Consider the following 11748-nt stretch of genomic DNA (forward strand, 5'->3'; position numbering starts at 1 on the left):
CCGATCTCAAATCTATCTTTGAAAACACTGAGGCTCCCCTTAGTTGATCAAACAAATCATCAATATGCGGTAACAGATATTTATTCTTTATCGTCACTTTATTCAGCTGACGATAGTCAATGCACAACCTCATAGTTCCGTCCTTCTTTTTCACAAACAATACTGGTGCACCCCAAGGTGAGAAACTTGGTCGTGCAAAACCTCTATCCGTCAGTTCTTGCAACTGAGCTTTCAACTCTTTTAACTCCATTGGTGCCATACGATACGGAGCTATTGAAATTGGCGTAGTCCCAGGTACAAGCTCAATACCAAACTCTACTTCCCGAACAGGTGGTAGACCCGGTAATTCTTCGGGAAAAACATCCGGGTATTCACAAACCACCGGCACAGATTCGGGTTTCTTTCCCAATTCCTTGTCATCAAGTACATATGCAAGGTATGCTTCGCACCCCTTTCTCACATATTTCTGGGCCAACATTGCTGATATTACAACTGGCAACCCCTTGAAGTCCGTAGACTCAACTCGGATTATCTCGTTATTTGTGCATCTCAAATCAATAGTCTTGCCTTTGTAATTCACAACCGCATCATGCACGGTCAACCAATCTAAACCGAGGATAACATCAAATTCGTCGAACGGCAAAAGCATCAAGTCCGCCGGAAAACAGGATCCTCGAATTGCTAGGGGGCATTTCTTACACACTTTGTCAACAAGCACGTAATGACCCAAGGGATTTGACACCCGAATTACGAACTCAGTAGACTCAATACGTAAAGTATTACTGGATGCTAAGGTTTCGCATATATAAGAATGAGTGGAACCAGGGTCAATCAAAGCAATCACATTAGTATCAAAGAGAGTGAAAGTACCGATAATAACATCTGGCAAAGAAGCATCCTCGCGGGCACGTATAGCATAAGCTCTAGCAGGCGCACAAGCCTCAGATCTGGTTGTAGCATCTCTAGATCCTCTCTGACCGCCACTAGGGTTGCCCGTGTTTCTAGACGGTCTACCTCGAGCAGTGGCAACACCAGGTTTCCCACTCTGATTTTCGTTCTGTTCAGACAGTCTCGGGCAATCTTTGATAAAGTGGTCGGCTGACCCGCACTTGTAACAGGAGCGGTCATGGAATCTACAACTCCCCGAGTGCCATTTACCACAATATCAACATTCCGTTCTGTCTCGACGATCATTTCCAACACTGGCGATCGAAGTGACTCGTGTGCTCACAGGGGGTCGATCGTGATCTCGTCTAGAAAAGCCCGAAGTGTCTCTAGACCGGCCTAAGCCATCTCTAAATTTTTTGATGGTGTGGGAAGGGCTTTCCGAAGACCTCTTCTGAAACTCCTTTGCTCCTTCTCACTTTTCTTTTCTCCATCTTGAGCTCCTCGGCTTTGCAAGCTCGCTCGACAAGTGCCACAAATTCTCGATTTCCAAAATGCCAACATACAGCTTTATATCATCATTCAGCCCATCTTGAGCGTTTACACATCACCGCTTCAAGAAATACATTCTCGCTGCGTCTGGCTAAGCCTCACAAATTTTCGTTCATAGTCGATGAAGACATAGAACCTTGTTTGAGTTCAAGAAATTCCTTCCGTTTTGGTCAATGAACCTCGTGATGTACTTCTTTCGAAACTCAGTTTGGAAGAATTCCCAAGTTACTTGCTCTCGAGGCACTGTGAAGTCGAGTACTCCACCAATAGTAAGCGAATCGCGTAGCAAGGAGATAGTACACTTTAGGCATTCTTGGTGTACAAGATAGCTCATCGAGTACCGGATAGTGTTGTCCAACCAAAATTCAGCTTGCTCGGCATCATCGCTATCCGTAGCTTTAAATTCGGTAGCCCCATGTTTTCGGATTCATCAACTGGGGCTTATTTGACCTTTTGGTCGATTCTAGGAGGTATTGTAGGTCTTGGGGTTGTATTAGTCGGGAATGGAGGTTGTGGAGCAGTAGTATTAGTTCGAATGTATTGGTTGAACCAATCATTCATCACGCTATAAAATGCTTGCCTAGCCTCATCATTCGGATTGCTAGCAATAGGTTGAGAGTCCGCCGCGCTGTCCCTTGTCTGGGAGCAGCGCCACACTCTCCACATCATCAGCTATCGCTCGGTTGGGATCAGGATCCATTACTATAAATAAACACATTTGCAATTGTCAGAAATCTCCACACTATCAAAAAATCACATAAAATGGCATCTATAGCTAGACCCAAACGCATTACGGTAGTCCTAGAATCGACTAAACCTGGCTCTGATACCAATAAAATTGTAACACCCCGTACCCGAGTCCGTTACCGAAGTCGAACACAAGGTGCACACAGACCTAATTATTTTCACAGTCCATTTAAAATTTTCCAGACAAGCTGGTTACTGTGTCACTATCGCCTTAAAAATCATATCTTGAGTTTCAAAGATCGAAAATCAGTTTTGTAAATTTTCCCTGAAATTAGACTCATATGTCAATCTACATGTTTTTTTCTAGAATTTTTGGTCGGGCCAATTAGTACAGTTTATTAGTTAAAGTCTCCCCTTTTACGGGGATCGACTACACTGACCTTCGCGCATTACGACCTGGATATCTCCCTGTACAGGGCTTCAATACTGATTCCATTTGTTTCTATAGAAACTAGACTCAAAGAGAAATTTATACATATATGGTATGACTCATAATTATCTCTGGTTAATTTAAAATGAATTTCCAAAGTCGGAACAGGGGATCCAGAAACCGTTCTGGCCCTGTTTCACGAGAACTTTAATATCTCTTAACATATAACTCATATGACCGTTTCGTTTCTTCCATATGAAAGTAGATTCATCAAGGTTCATTTAAATAATTTATTCATTATTTAATTCCATCCCTACTGTTTTTAGTGATTTTTCACATCCACATGACTGCTGCTGTTAGCATCTGCCTTTGAGGTAGACTTTACCTATTTCATAATTTCCATGATTCAATTAGCCCTTTTTGCATACATGGCACAAAGAATGATCATGATTAACCATTCCAATGGCTAATCGTTTCCAAACATTTCCATACCTCTTAATGACAACATACTAAATGATTATGATACCATGCCAAAGTGTATATAAGCCATTTTCGCATAGCTATCCAAATTTATACAAAATCAAAGGGGTCTATGACCAACAAACGAAAGAGTAGTCCTATACATGCCATTTCAAAGCTCAACCAAAATTTGTACCAAAAGGGGGCTTTGATAGTGTGGATGACTTCGACTTCGATGATCCCGAATCCGATAGCTAACAAGCAAAATCTATAAAACAGAGAGTCAAAGCAAAGGGTAAGCATTTTAATGCTTAGTAAGTCTCAAGTAATGAAATCAGCTTTGACTATAGTATTACATTCACATAGCTAAATGAATCACTTTATTAATAGACATTCTCATAATCATACTTACTTCACACTTCATCAACATATACACACACAAGGTATCAACCTATCTAAGAGCCGAAAGTTCGTTAGTCGATTGAACGAATACTATTTCAAACGAATCGACTTTTCCGATGCACATGCAAACATACCTTATCGTTTGGGTTTTTCGAGCGTATTGATTGAATTTATTGCAGCACAAAACGCTCACCTTCAAACCAAGTTTCTTGAATTTAGCGGATATAACCACAAGCACAATTGCCTTGGTCTTAACCGGGTATAGCAACTTCGCACAAATGCCTTGGTCTTAGCAGGATATAACAACTCGCACAAATGCCTTGGTCTTAACCGGATATAGCAACTTCGCACAAATGCCTTGGTCTTAACCGGATATAATCACTAGCATAAATGCCTTGGGCTTAGCCCGGTATCATTCAATTGCTCACACACATATATCAATAATCACGACACATCCATATTTCATTTTCGTTACTAAGGCTCAAACACAAAACATTTATCAAACCTTTCCAATTTCGGCTCAATAGCCACACACAAAGAGCATGATTTCAATCAACTTTACAACGTAGTCCCTACGCACATTGGCTATCCGCCATAATATGACAAATCATTTCAATATAATACAAGTAGGATCATTACTCGAAGACTTACCTCGGGACGTGGTCGGCGATTTAAACGGTTATTCGATCACTTTTTCCTTCCCTTTATCGGATTTGGATCCCTTTGCTCTTGAGCTTAATTAAATAAATAAATCGATTTAATCATTTGAGCATCGAAAAGAGGAACACAAGGCACTTAGCCCACACTTATACATTAGACATTAAAGTCACATACACGTGAAATCATGCATCAAACTCAACACATTAGTTAGTACTCTCCTTAGCGAATTTTCTAGGTCGAGATAAAGCCTTCAACATGCTTACTTATGGCGAACAACACATCAACCTATGTACTCTTTCATGTGGCCGATTATGCATGTTGATGTTGAGGCCAATTACATGTTTAATACCACACATGAACGGCATACATTTTACTAACTAATGCATTACATATTGTAGTTCAATACACATCTATCATTTACTTCATAACGAAACATCATCATAAGTAAATATATACCTTGAGATAGTATATATGTCATACCAATACATCATGTGCAAACATATGTACATACAGTGCAAGGGCGAATCTCAAGTTGCTTATATCCAAATATAAACATATATCCAAAGCTCAAATCTTACCTACCATGCAATATGCATAAATCATACTTATGGATATACCATGGCGAATACACCCCAACACCATACTGTTTCAATTTTGGTCATGGTTAAACAAAGAACTTAATGTCTCACTCAAAAATGCTAAAAGAAAATCCAAGAGTCCTCAACCCACCATCACATGTATCATTATCAAGCTTCATATTTAGCATGCAATGGCATTAACACAACATCCACCTGGGCCGAATATCATCCCCATGACATAGCAAAGATTTGAACCATGGGCTAATAATAACATCAAGCTAGCAACTAAAAACATGCATGAATCTCATGGCACAAACTCAAACATACCTTAATCTAGACACAAGTATGGCCAAACCTCCTCCTAATCCTCTTCCAAACCAAGCATGAAGCAAGAACTCCCTCTTCTTCCTTAGAATTTTCGGTCAAGAGAGAATGAAAAGGATGAACAAATTTTTTTCTTTTCTTTTCTTCAACTCACGGTAATGGGGGGGACACTCACCATTCTCTTTTTTTTTTTTTCTTCCCTTTCATTATTCAATTCCCATGCTCATTATTTTATTTTTTTCTTACATACACCATTGTCCCAACATGTTTTATGACATGTTTTTGCCCATCACTCCTTGTCATGGCCGGCCACTAGCACTTGGGGGGGAAATTTGACATGCAAGTCCTCCCTTTTGACTACATGCACTATTAGGTCCTTATAGATTAGCCTATCACTTTTCAAAAGTGTCACACAAGTCCTACTAACTGAATTCACATGCAATCGACTAAATCGAAGCTTGAAATTTTCACACATTCATAATTACATATTCTAGACAATAAATATTACGTTCAAACATTTCGGTGACTCGGTTTAGCGGTCCCGAAACCACTTCCCGACTAGGGTCAATTTTGGGCTGTCACAAATGTAGTTTTAACTAAAGGTTAATAAAGTAATTCAATAAATAAATAAATGTAAACTAGCCTAAAATGAAGATATCATCTTCTTTAGTGAAATGCTCCACTGAAAATAGGAAAAAAACCCTCCATTGTTGCACCTTGAACATTCGACTAGCTCTCTCTTGCATGTAAGTGTGATTTTGTCCCCTTTTTAATGATTTTTATGTTTTCGGGGTGGTTGTATCTTAATCTATCTAGGCCAAGGACTAATTTGAAAAATTTTTGAAGGATTAGGGCTTTTCCATGAACATGTTTGTATGGTTTTTGAAGTTTAATGAAAGATTATGAGTTCTTGTTGTTAAATAAACAAGTTTTGTAAAGTGATTTTCGATGAAAATGTCATTTAGGGATTTATTTGTAAAAGTAGTAAAATATCATGGTTAAATTGTTAAATGGTGATTTGTATGAGTTGATATGGGTTCATAATAAATTCAGCTAGCATGAGTTAGGGATGAAAACGTTTAGATTTCAATTTATGAGTTTAAGGACTAAATTGTGAAAAGCTAAAATGTTAGAGGCAAATTTCTAATTATGTATAAATGTGGATTATGGATTGAATTGAATGTTTGAGATTGATTGAAACACTTAATTGAATATAATTATTTATTTAGATCAAGATAAATCTTAACCGGATCTAAACTAAGGAAAGGCAAAAATAATGGATTAGGTCGATTATACTTTTATGCTCTAGTTGTCAATGTAAGTTCATAGTATTTCAATACGTAATTGAATTTCTACTTGTATATTTTACATTATAGTTATGTAATTAAATGTTTATAGTTAGTTAACCCCTGAATTGCATATACAATCCCCTGTTTGTACTTCGGTACCCCTAAATTGCATATACGTGCCCATGTTTGTACTTCAGTACCCCTGAATGCATGCCCATGTTTGTACTTTGGTACCCCTAAATTGCACATACATGCCCCTATTTGTACTTCGGTCCCTAAATTGTACATACGTGCACCTAGTTATACTTTGGTACCCCTGAATCGCACATACGTGCCCCTGTTTATACTTTGTTACCCTTGAATTACACATACCTTCCCCTGTTTGTACTTCAGTACCCTTGAATAGCACAAATGTGCCCCTATTTACACTCCGATAGCCTTGAATCGAGTAAAATATGAGTTGTATTCAATTGTTGATAAGTTTAATGATATACTATGTTCTTACTAAGCTCTATAAGCTTATTCATTATTTTGAATTGTTTTGTAGATCATTTTCGCTGACGCTTGGACAGATCAAATCTACAGCTCACACTATCCTTCGATGTTGGTAGTTCTTGTGTCCCTAGGGTCATGGCATGTATATGTGGTTGTATAGGTTATAATGATACATTATGGAAAAATACTAAACTAAGTTGTTAGGTACATTACTAAAATTGTAAATAGGTGTCTTTTTGGTTTGGTTAGAATGGTTTGAAAGTAAACACTTGTGGTTTGTTTTGGCCTGTAGGTGACATAAGTTACTATGTTTTATATGGTCTTAATTATGGTATACTTCGAGATGATATTGCACTAGATGTATAGGCTATAATTATGGTCAATTATGCATAAGTTTTAGTATATTTGCTTGGTTGTGATTGAGGTGCCTTTTGGCATATTGGTTGGATGTATTTTTGGTCCATTGAATTGATCTTATTATACATGTTTTGGTATGTTTTGATGCTTTGATTATATGTGCATTTTTCTTGTAGGTACATGCTTGAATGGGTGAAAGAAATGGCTTGATTTTGGCCAATTGCTTCTCCACATAGCCTAAGACACGAGCGTGTGTCTCAGCCGTGTATCATGCGACATGGCCATGTGTCCCCTGTAGGTGTTTAAGGTTGCAAGTCAGGCGGTTACACGGCCTAGCACACGGCTTGACACATAGGAATGTGAGGCCATTTTGAGAGTTACACGGCTTGGCACACGGGCGTGTGGCTTGGCCGTGTGAACCAAGTCAGAGAGTTACACGAGCACAGACATGGGCTGGGACACGGTTGTATATCCTTATTTTGAGTGTTACACGACCTGAGACATTGGCGTGTGTCTCAGCTGTGTAAGTCACATGGACTGGTCACACTACCGTGTAACCCCTGGAGTTTGAATTTTTCTAACTTTTTATTCAATGTTTCAAATGTTCCCGATTTAGTCCCGAATCATTTCTAAAGTGATTCTAAGGCCTCGAGGGCTCAAATAAGGGATGATATGTATATTAATGGATTATTCTATGTTTATTGAAATGTTTTGAAATGAATGATTTTAGGTTACGTTTATTAGGTAATGCTCCATAACCCTATTTCGACGACTGATATGAGTTAAGGGTGTTACAGTTGGCATGCCATGGAATTGGTTTAGGGGATTGTACTTTGATCACCTCCGGACATTCCAACATTCAGTGTAGGAATATCGCAAGTAAAAGATATGGAATTGAGGCAGTGTCCGCAAGTATACAAGTCAGGTTGTAATATAGTTACAATGAAGCAGGTAAGTACTTCGAGGATCGTACCGAAGGAAGGTGAGTACTAAATTAATGTCAATTTAAACATAAATAAAAGTAATTAGTAGTTTAAATACATTATAGTACAATAAAATAAAAGAAGTATTTTAGGGTTTTTGTAAATAAAGAAATAAAAAATAACAAAAATAAAAGGAACTTTGGAAAACTGAATTCTAACTCAATCAAACCTACACATGGGTGATTAGCTCGCTTTTGTGATCATAACTAATTCTTATTTTGGGTTTCTATTCAATCAACTAGTCGCCACCCTAGCATGATATCTTGATCTTCCACTAAACTAACGAGTGGCAATAACTACTTATCTCTCGACCTCACAGTCCAGAACAGTTCAGGGTTAAAAACAGTGCCTTAAGTTATCCCTAGGTATCTCAATATTCACAACTCTAATCAACAAAACAACCAAAAATTCAACAATTTATCATTCATACTAGAATGTTGTTTCCTTGTATTCTCTATATCATTTAGTACATTCAATTGCTTTAATGCCCATTTACTGTGTAATATATAGAACTTACTATTCTAAGAATAAAAAATTTAAAATCACCTATCTCATGCCAAATTCACTATAAATACAAGCAACCTATGTACATGTTCCTCACCAACCACTTGTATTTCTACAAGCTCAAGCACACAAATGATAGGAAAAATCAAAGAAACACATAAAAAATTTAAAACAAATTTCCTATGTCACCCCCACACTTTAGATAACATATTGTCCTCAATGTGTAACCCCCAAAAAGATAAGAAAATAAGTTACCTGATTGATTGTGATAATTCCATAGGCTATTGGTGGGTGTTTCCTCCATTGTTCATTGAAAGCTCTAATTATTGTGCCTCTTGTAACACCCCAAACCCGGCCCGAACATTATGGCCGGATCTGGCGTGTCACAATGAAGTGTTTTAGTGAAAACCTTGTTTTCTTTGAAAACCCTTCTTTGAAAAAAATATGAAACCTTAATAAACTTATTAAACTCTTTTCAATCACAAATACCTGTTTGCAACATATGATTTTATGAAAACCTGTCATTTTGAAATTTAGTTGCGGAAACGTAGTATATAAAAAAACTAAGGTTTAGAAAATCCATGTTCAACTTCTCGTAATTACAATGCACAAAATAATAATCCAAATAATAACAAAAAGGAAGCCTTGTTACATTCCGGTCTGAAAAGTACTTAATAAAATAAAGAACTTATATGCTTTTAAAAGAGAAACAAGTCCAAGTTGTCTTGCTAGCTGGTCACCCAGAGTCCCTCCAAACATCAAACCTTCTACTGAGCATCACTTGAAAATAAAATAAAAGAGGGGGTGAGTTTTCGCAAACTCAGTGTGTACAACCCTCGACGAGTAACAATCATTCAAGATTCACCATACAACAAACATGCAATGCAATGCAGTGCAATCGCATCCCAATAATCCATCCGCTACATACCATTTCCGTCCCCCGATACACATCATGTGGGGATATATAAATATTGACCCACTCAACCAATACACATCTATGGTAGCCCGGTTGCGGAACTACCTTCATTTATACATTGGGCTTAAAAGTCGTCGGTGGATCCACGATTGTCAAGCAACCATGCGATCCTCATATACTTCCTTGGTTCCATATTTCCCAACCCATATGCAACCTAAGCAGGATATCATATGTATGCAATAGATATGCATGTCATACCCATAAAACCTACATTCAACATAGAGAGGTATTTTGGTCATCTTCGCCCTTAAGCGCATTTCTGTAATTTTCCTATTATTACGGTTTTCACTTACCTTGGCCCGTTAACAAATCTCGTGAGCTAAGATGAACGAATTCTATACACCAGGTAGGATTCCAGAGAAGAGGAGGTAAGTCATTAAGACCGCTTAAGTACCAAGCTCTCCCTAGATCCAATCCTAGACATGCATATACCCATTACCACACCTTAACTTTATGACTCGTCCACGGTCACAATTAATTAATTAAGTTTTATGTCAATTAAATAGTTATCAGATACTAGGCCCGAAACCCCTTACAGAGCCTAAACAAGTCTACATACATGCATATGGCCCATTAGGGCACATTCGTATGGCGCATTAGGCCCAAATCACATTCATATACATGCTTTCATATAATTTCCATCACTTAACATCAAGTCGCCAATTTCGCCTATTATGGGCCCAATAGCCCATCGGGTCCACTTAGCCCATCCTGGCTCGGTTGGCCAAAAAATGGCCCAAGTTCATGGAATCACCCATAGGGCCTCAAATAACCTATCAGTTTCCCCCTTACGAGTGTTCGCGCACTCACAAGACTACCATAGCCAAACTTTCGGCTTTTTGGCATTTTGGCTTTTCGGCATTTCGGGATTTGCCGATCTACTTGTGTGTGTGCAAAGTATGCACACACTTGGTAAGCAAGTGTGCTGTGATTCGCTTAGTCACCAACCTACAAACGATATCACCCTTCAATTAATTGTATGCTTAATACATATTTTACCCAAAAACTGAAACCTTACCTTAACCTTATCTTGAACACCAATCCCTAATAGCTTTTCCTTGATCACGTACTCCCTAAATCTACATTAATCTTACTCATTAAAGCCAAATACTAGGGGACTAGCATCCAACATAATTCACCCCCTTATCTCACTTAAGACCATTCGGCCAACCTTAGCCAATAAGAGAGAAATACTTACCAAAACTGCAAAACACCTAAGAAGCAATTTGACAAAGAGCTAAAATCCAAGATCTGATACTAATTCCCTACCAACGTTGTTTAAAAAGAGTGAGGGAGGGGAGTAATCAGTATTAACAATACTAGTCAAAAAAGAGATAAGGTACTTACCCTAAAAGAGTATCGGCCCAAGGGAGATTCGACTTTTTGGCTTTCAAACTAATATAATGAATAAGGTTTATTTGGCACAAATTAAAGAAGAAGGGTAGAAGAAGGAATCAGCTAACCCAAAAGGTAAATCAAAAGAGATCTGAGGAGAGAAAGAATGGCAAAAGAATCAGCTAGCAAATATGGAAAAGCCAATCGGCACTAAAAAAAAATGAAGAATTTGGCATTAGCCTAGGATCTCAAACTCAGCACATATTTATAGCCTCTAGCCAAATTGCCTGACCCTCAATTCCCAATTCAGCTCCATTACTTCCCCCTTCTCATCTCCTCGTTTTTCTCCTTGATAACTCCCCAATCTATTTCCTAAATTTTCTCTTCTGAACACTACCCTTAGAGTCCATCTTCACGCCACTTCCAACCTTCTAGAAGGCCAAAATTAAACTCCTAAAAAAAATACTAAGCTAGGATTCGAACCTCGAAACTCATTACTAGCCACTAATGACACCTCCCTAAACCCTAAGTGGCATCACTTAGCCACTCCTCCACAAGGTTTTTGATGCCATTTTCCCCTTTTTTATTTAAAAGCCCAACTACTCCCAACCCTGATTCTTTTAATAATTAAATTAAAATTCCTCCACCACAAAACTCGAACCCAGAATTTCTCTAACAAACCTAGACACTTCAAATTCCTTAAACCCTTAGAGCCAACATGTCTTTTGTCATTTTCTTGCTCACTTAAAAAAATTTTATGAAACCCAAAGCCCAAAGCCCAATTCATCTAGACCCAAAATTCTGGGCGTTACACCTCTTCCATGTAAGGTTC

The sequence above is a fragment of the Gossypium arboreum genome, chromosome 10 (assembly GCF_025698485.1).
Source record: "Gossypium arboreum isolate Shixiya-1 chromosome 10, ASM2569848v2, whole genome shotgun sequence".
NCBI lineage: Eukaryota > Viridiplantae > Streptophyta > Magnoliopsida > Malvales > Malvaceae > Gossypium > Gossypium arboreum.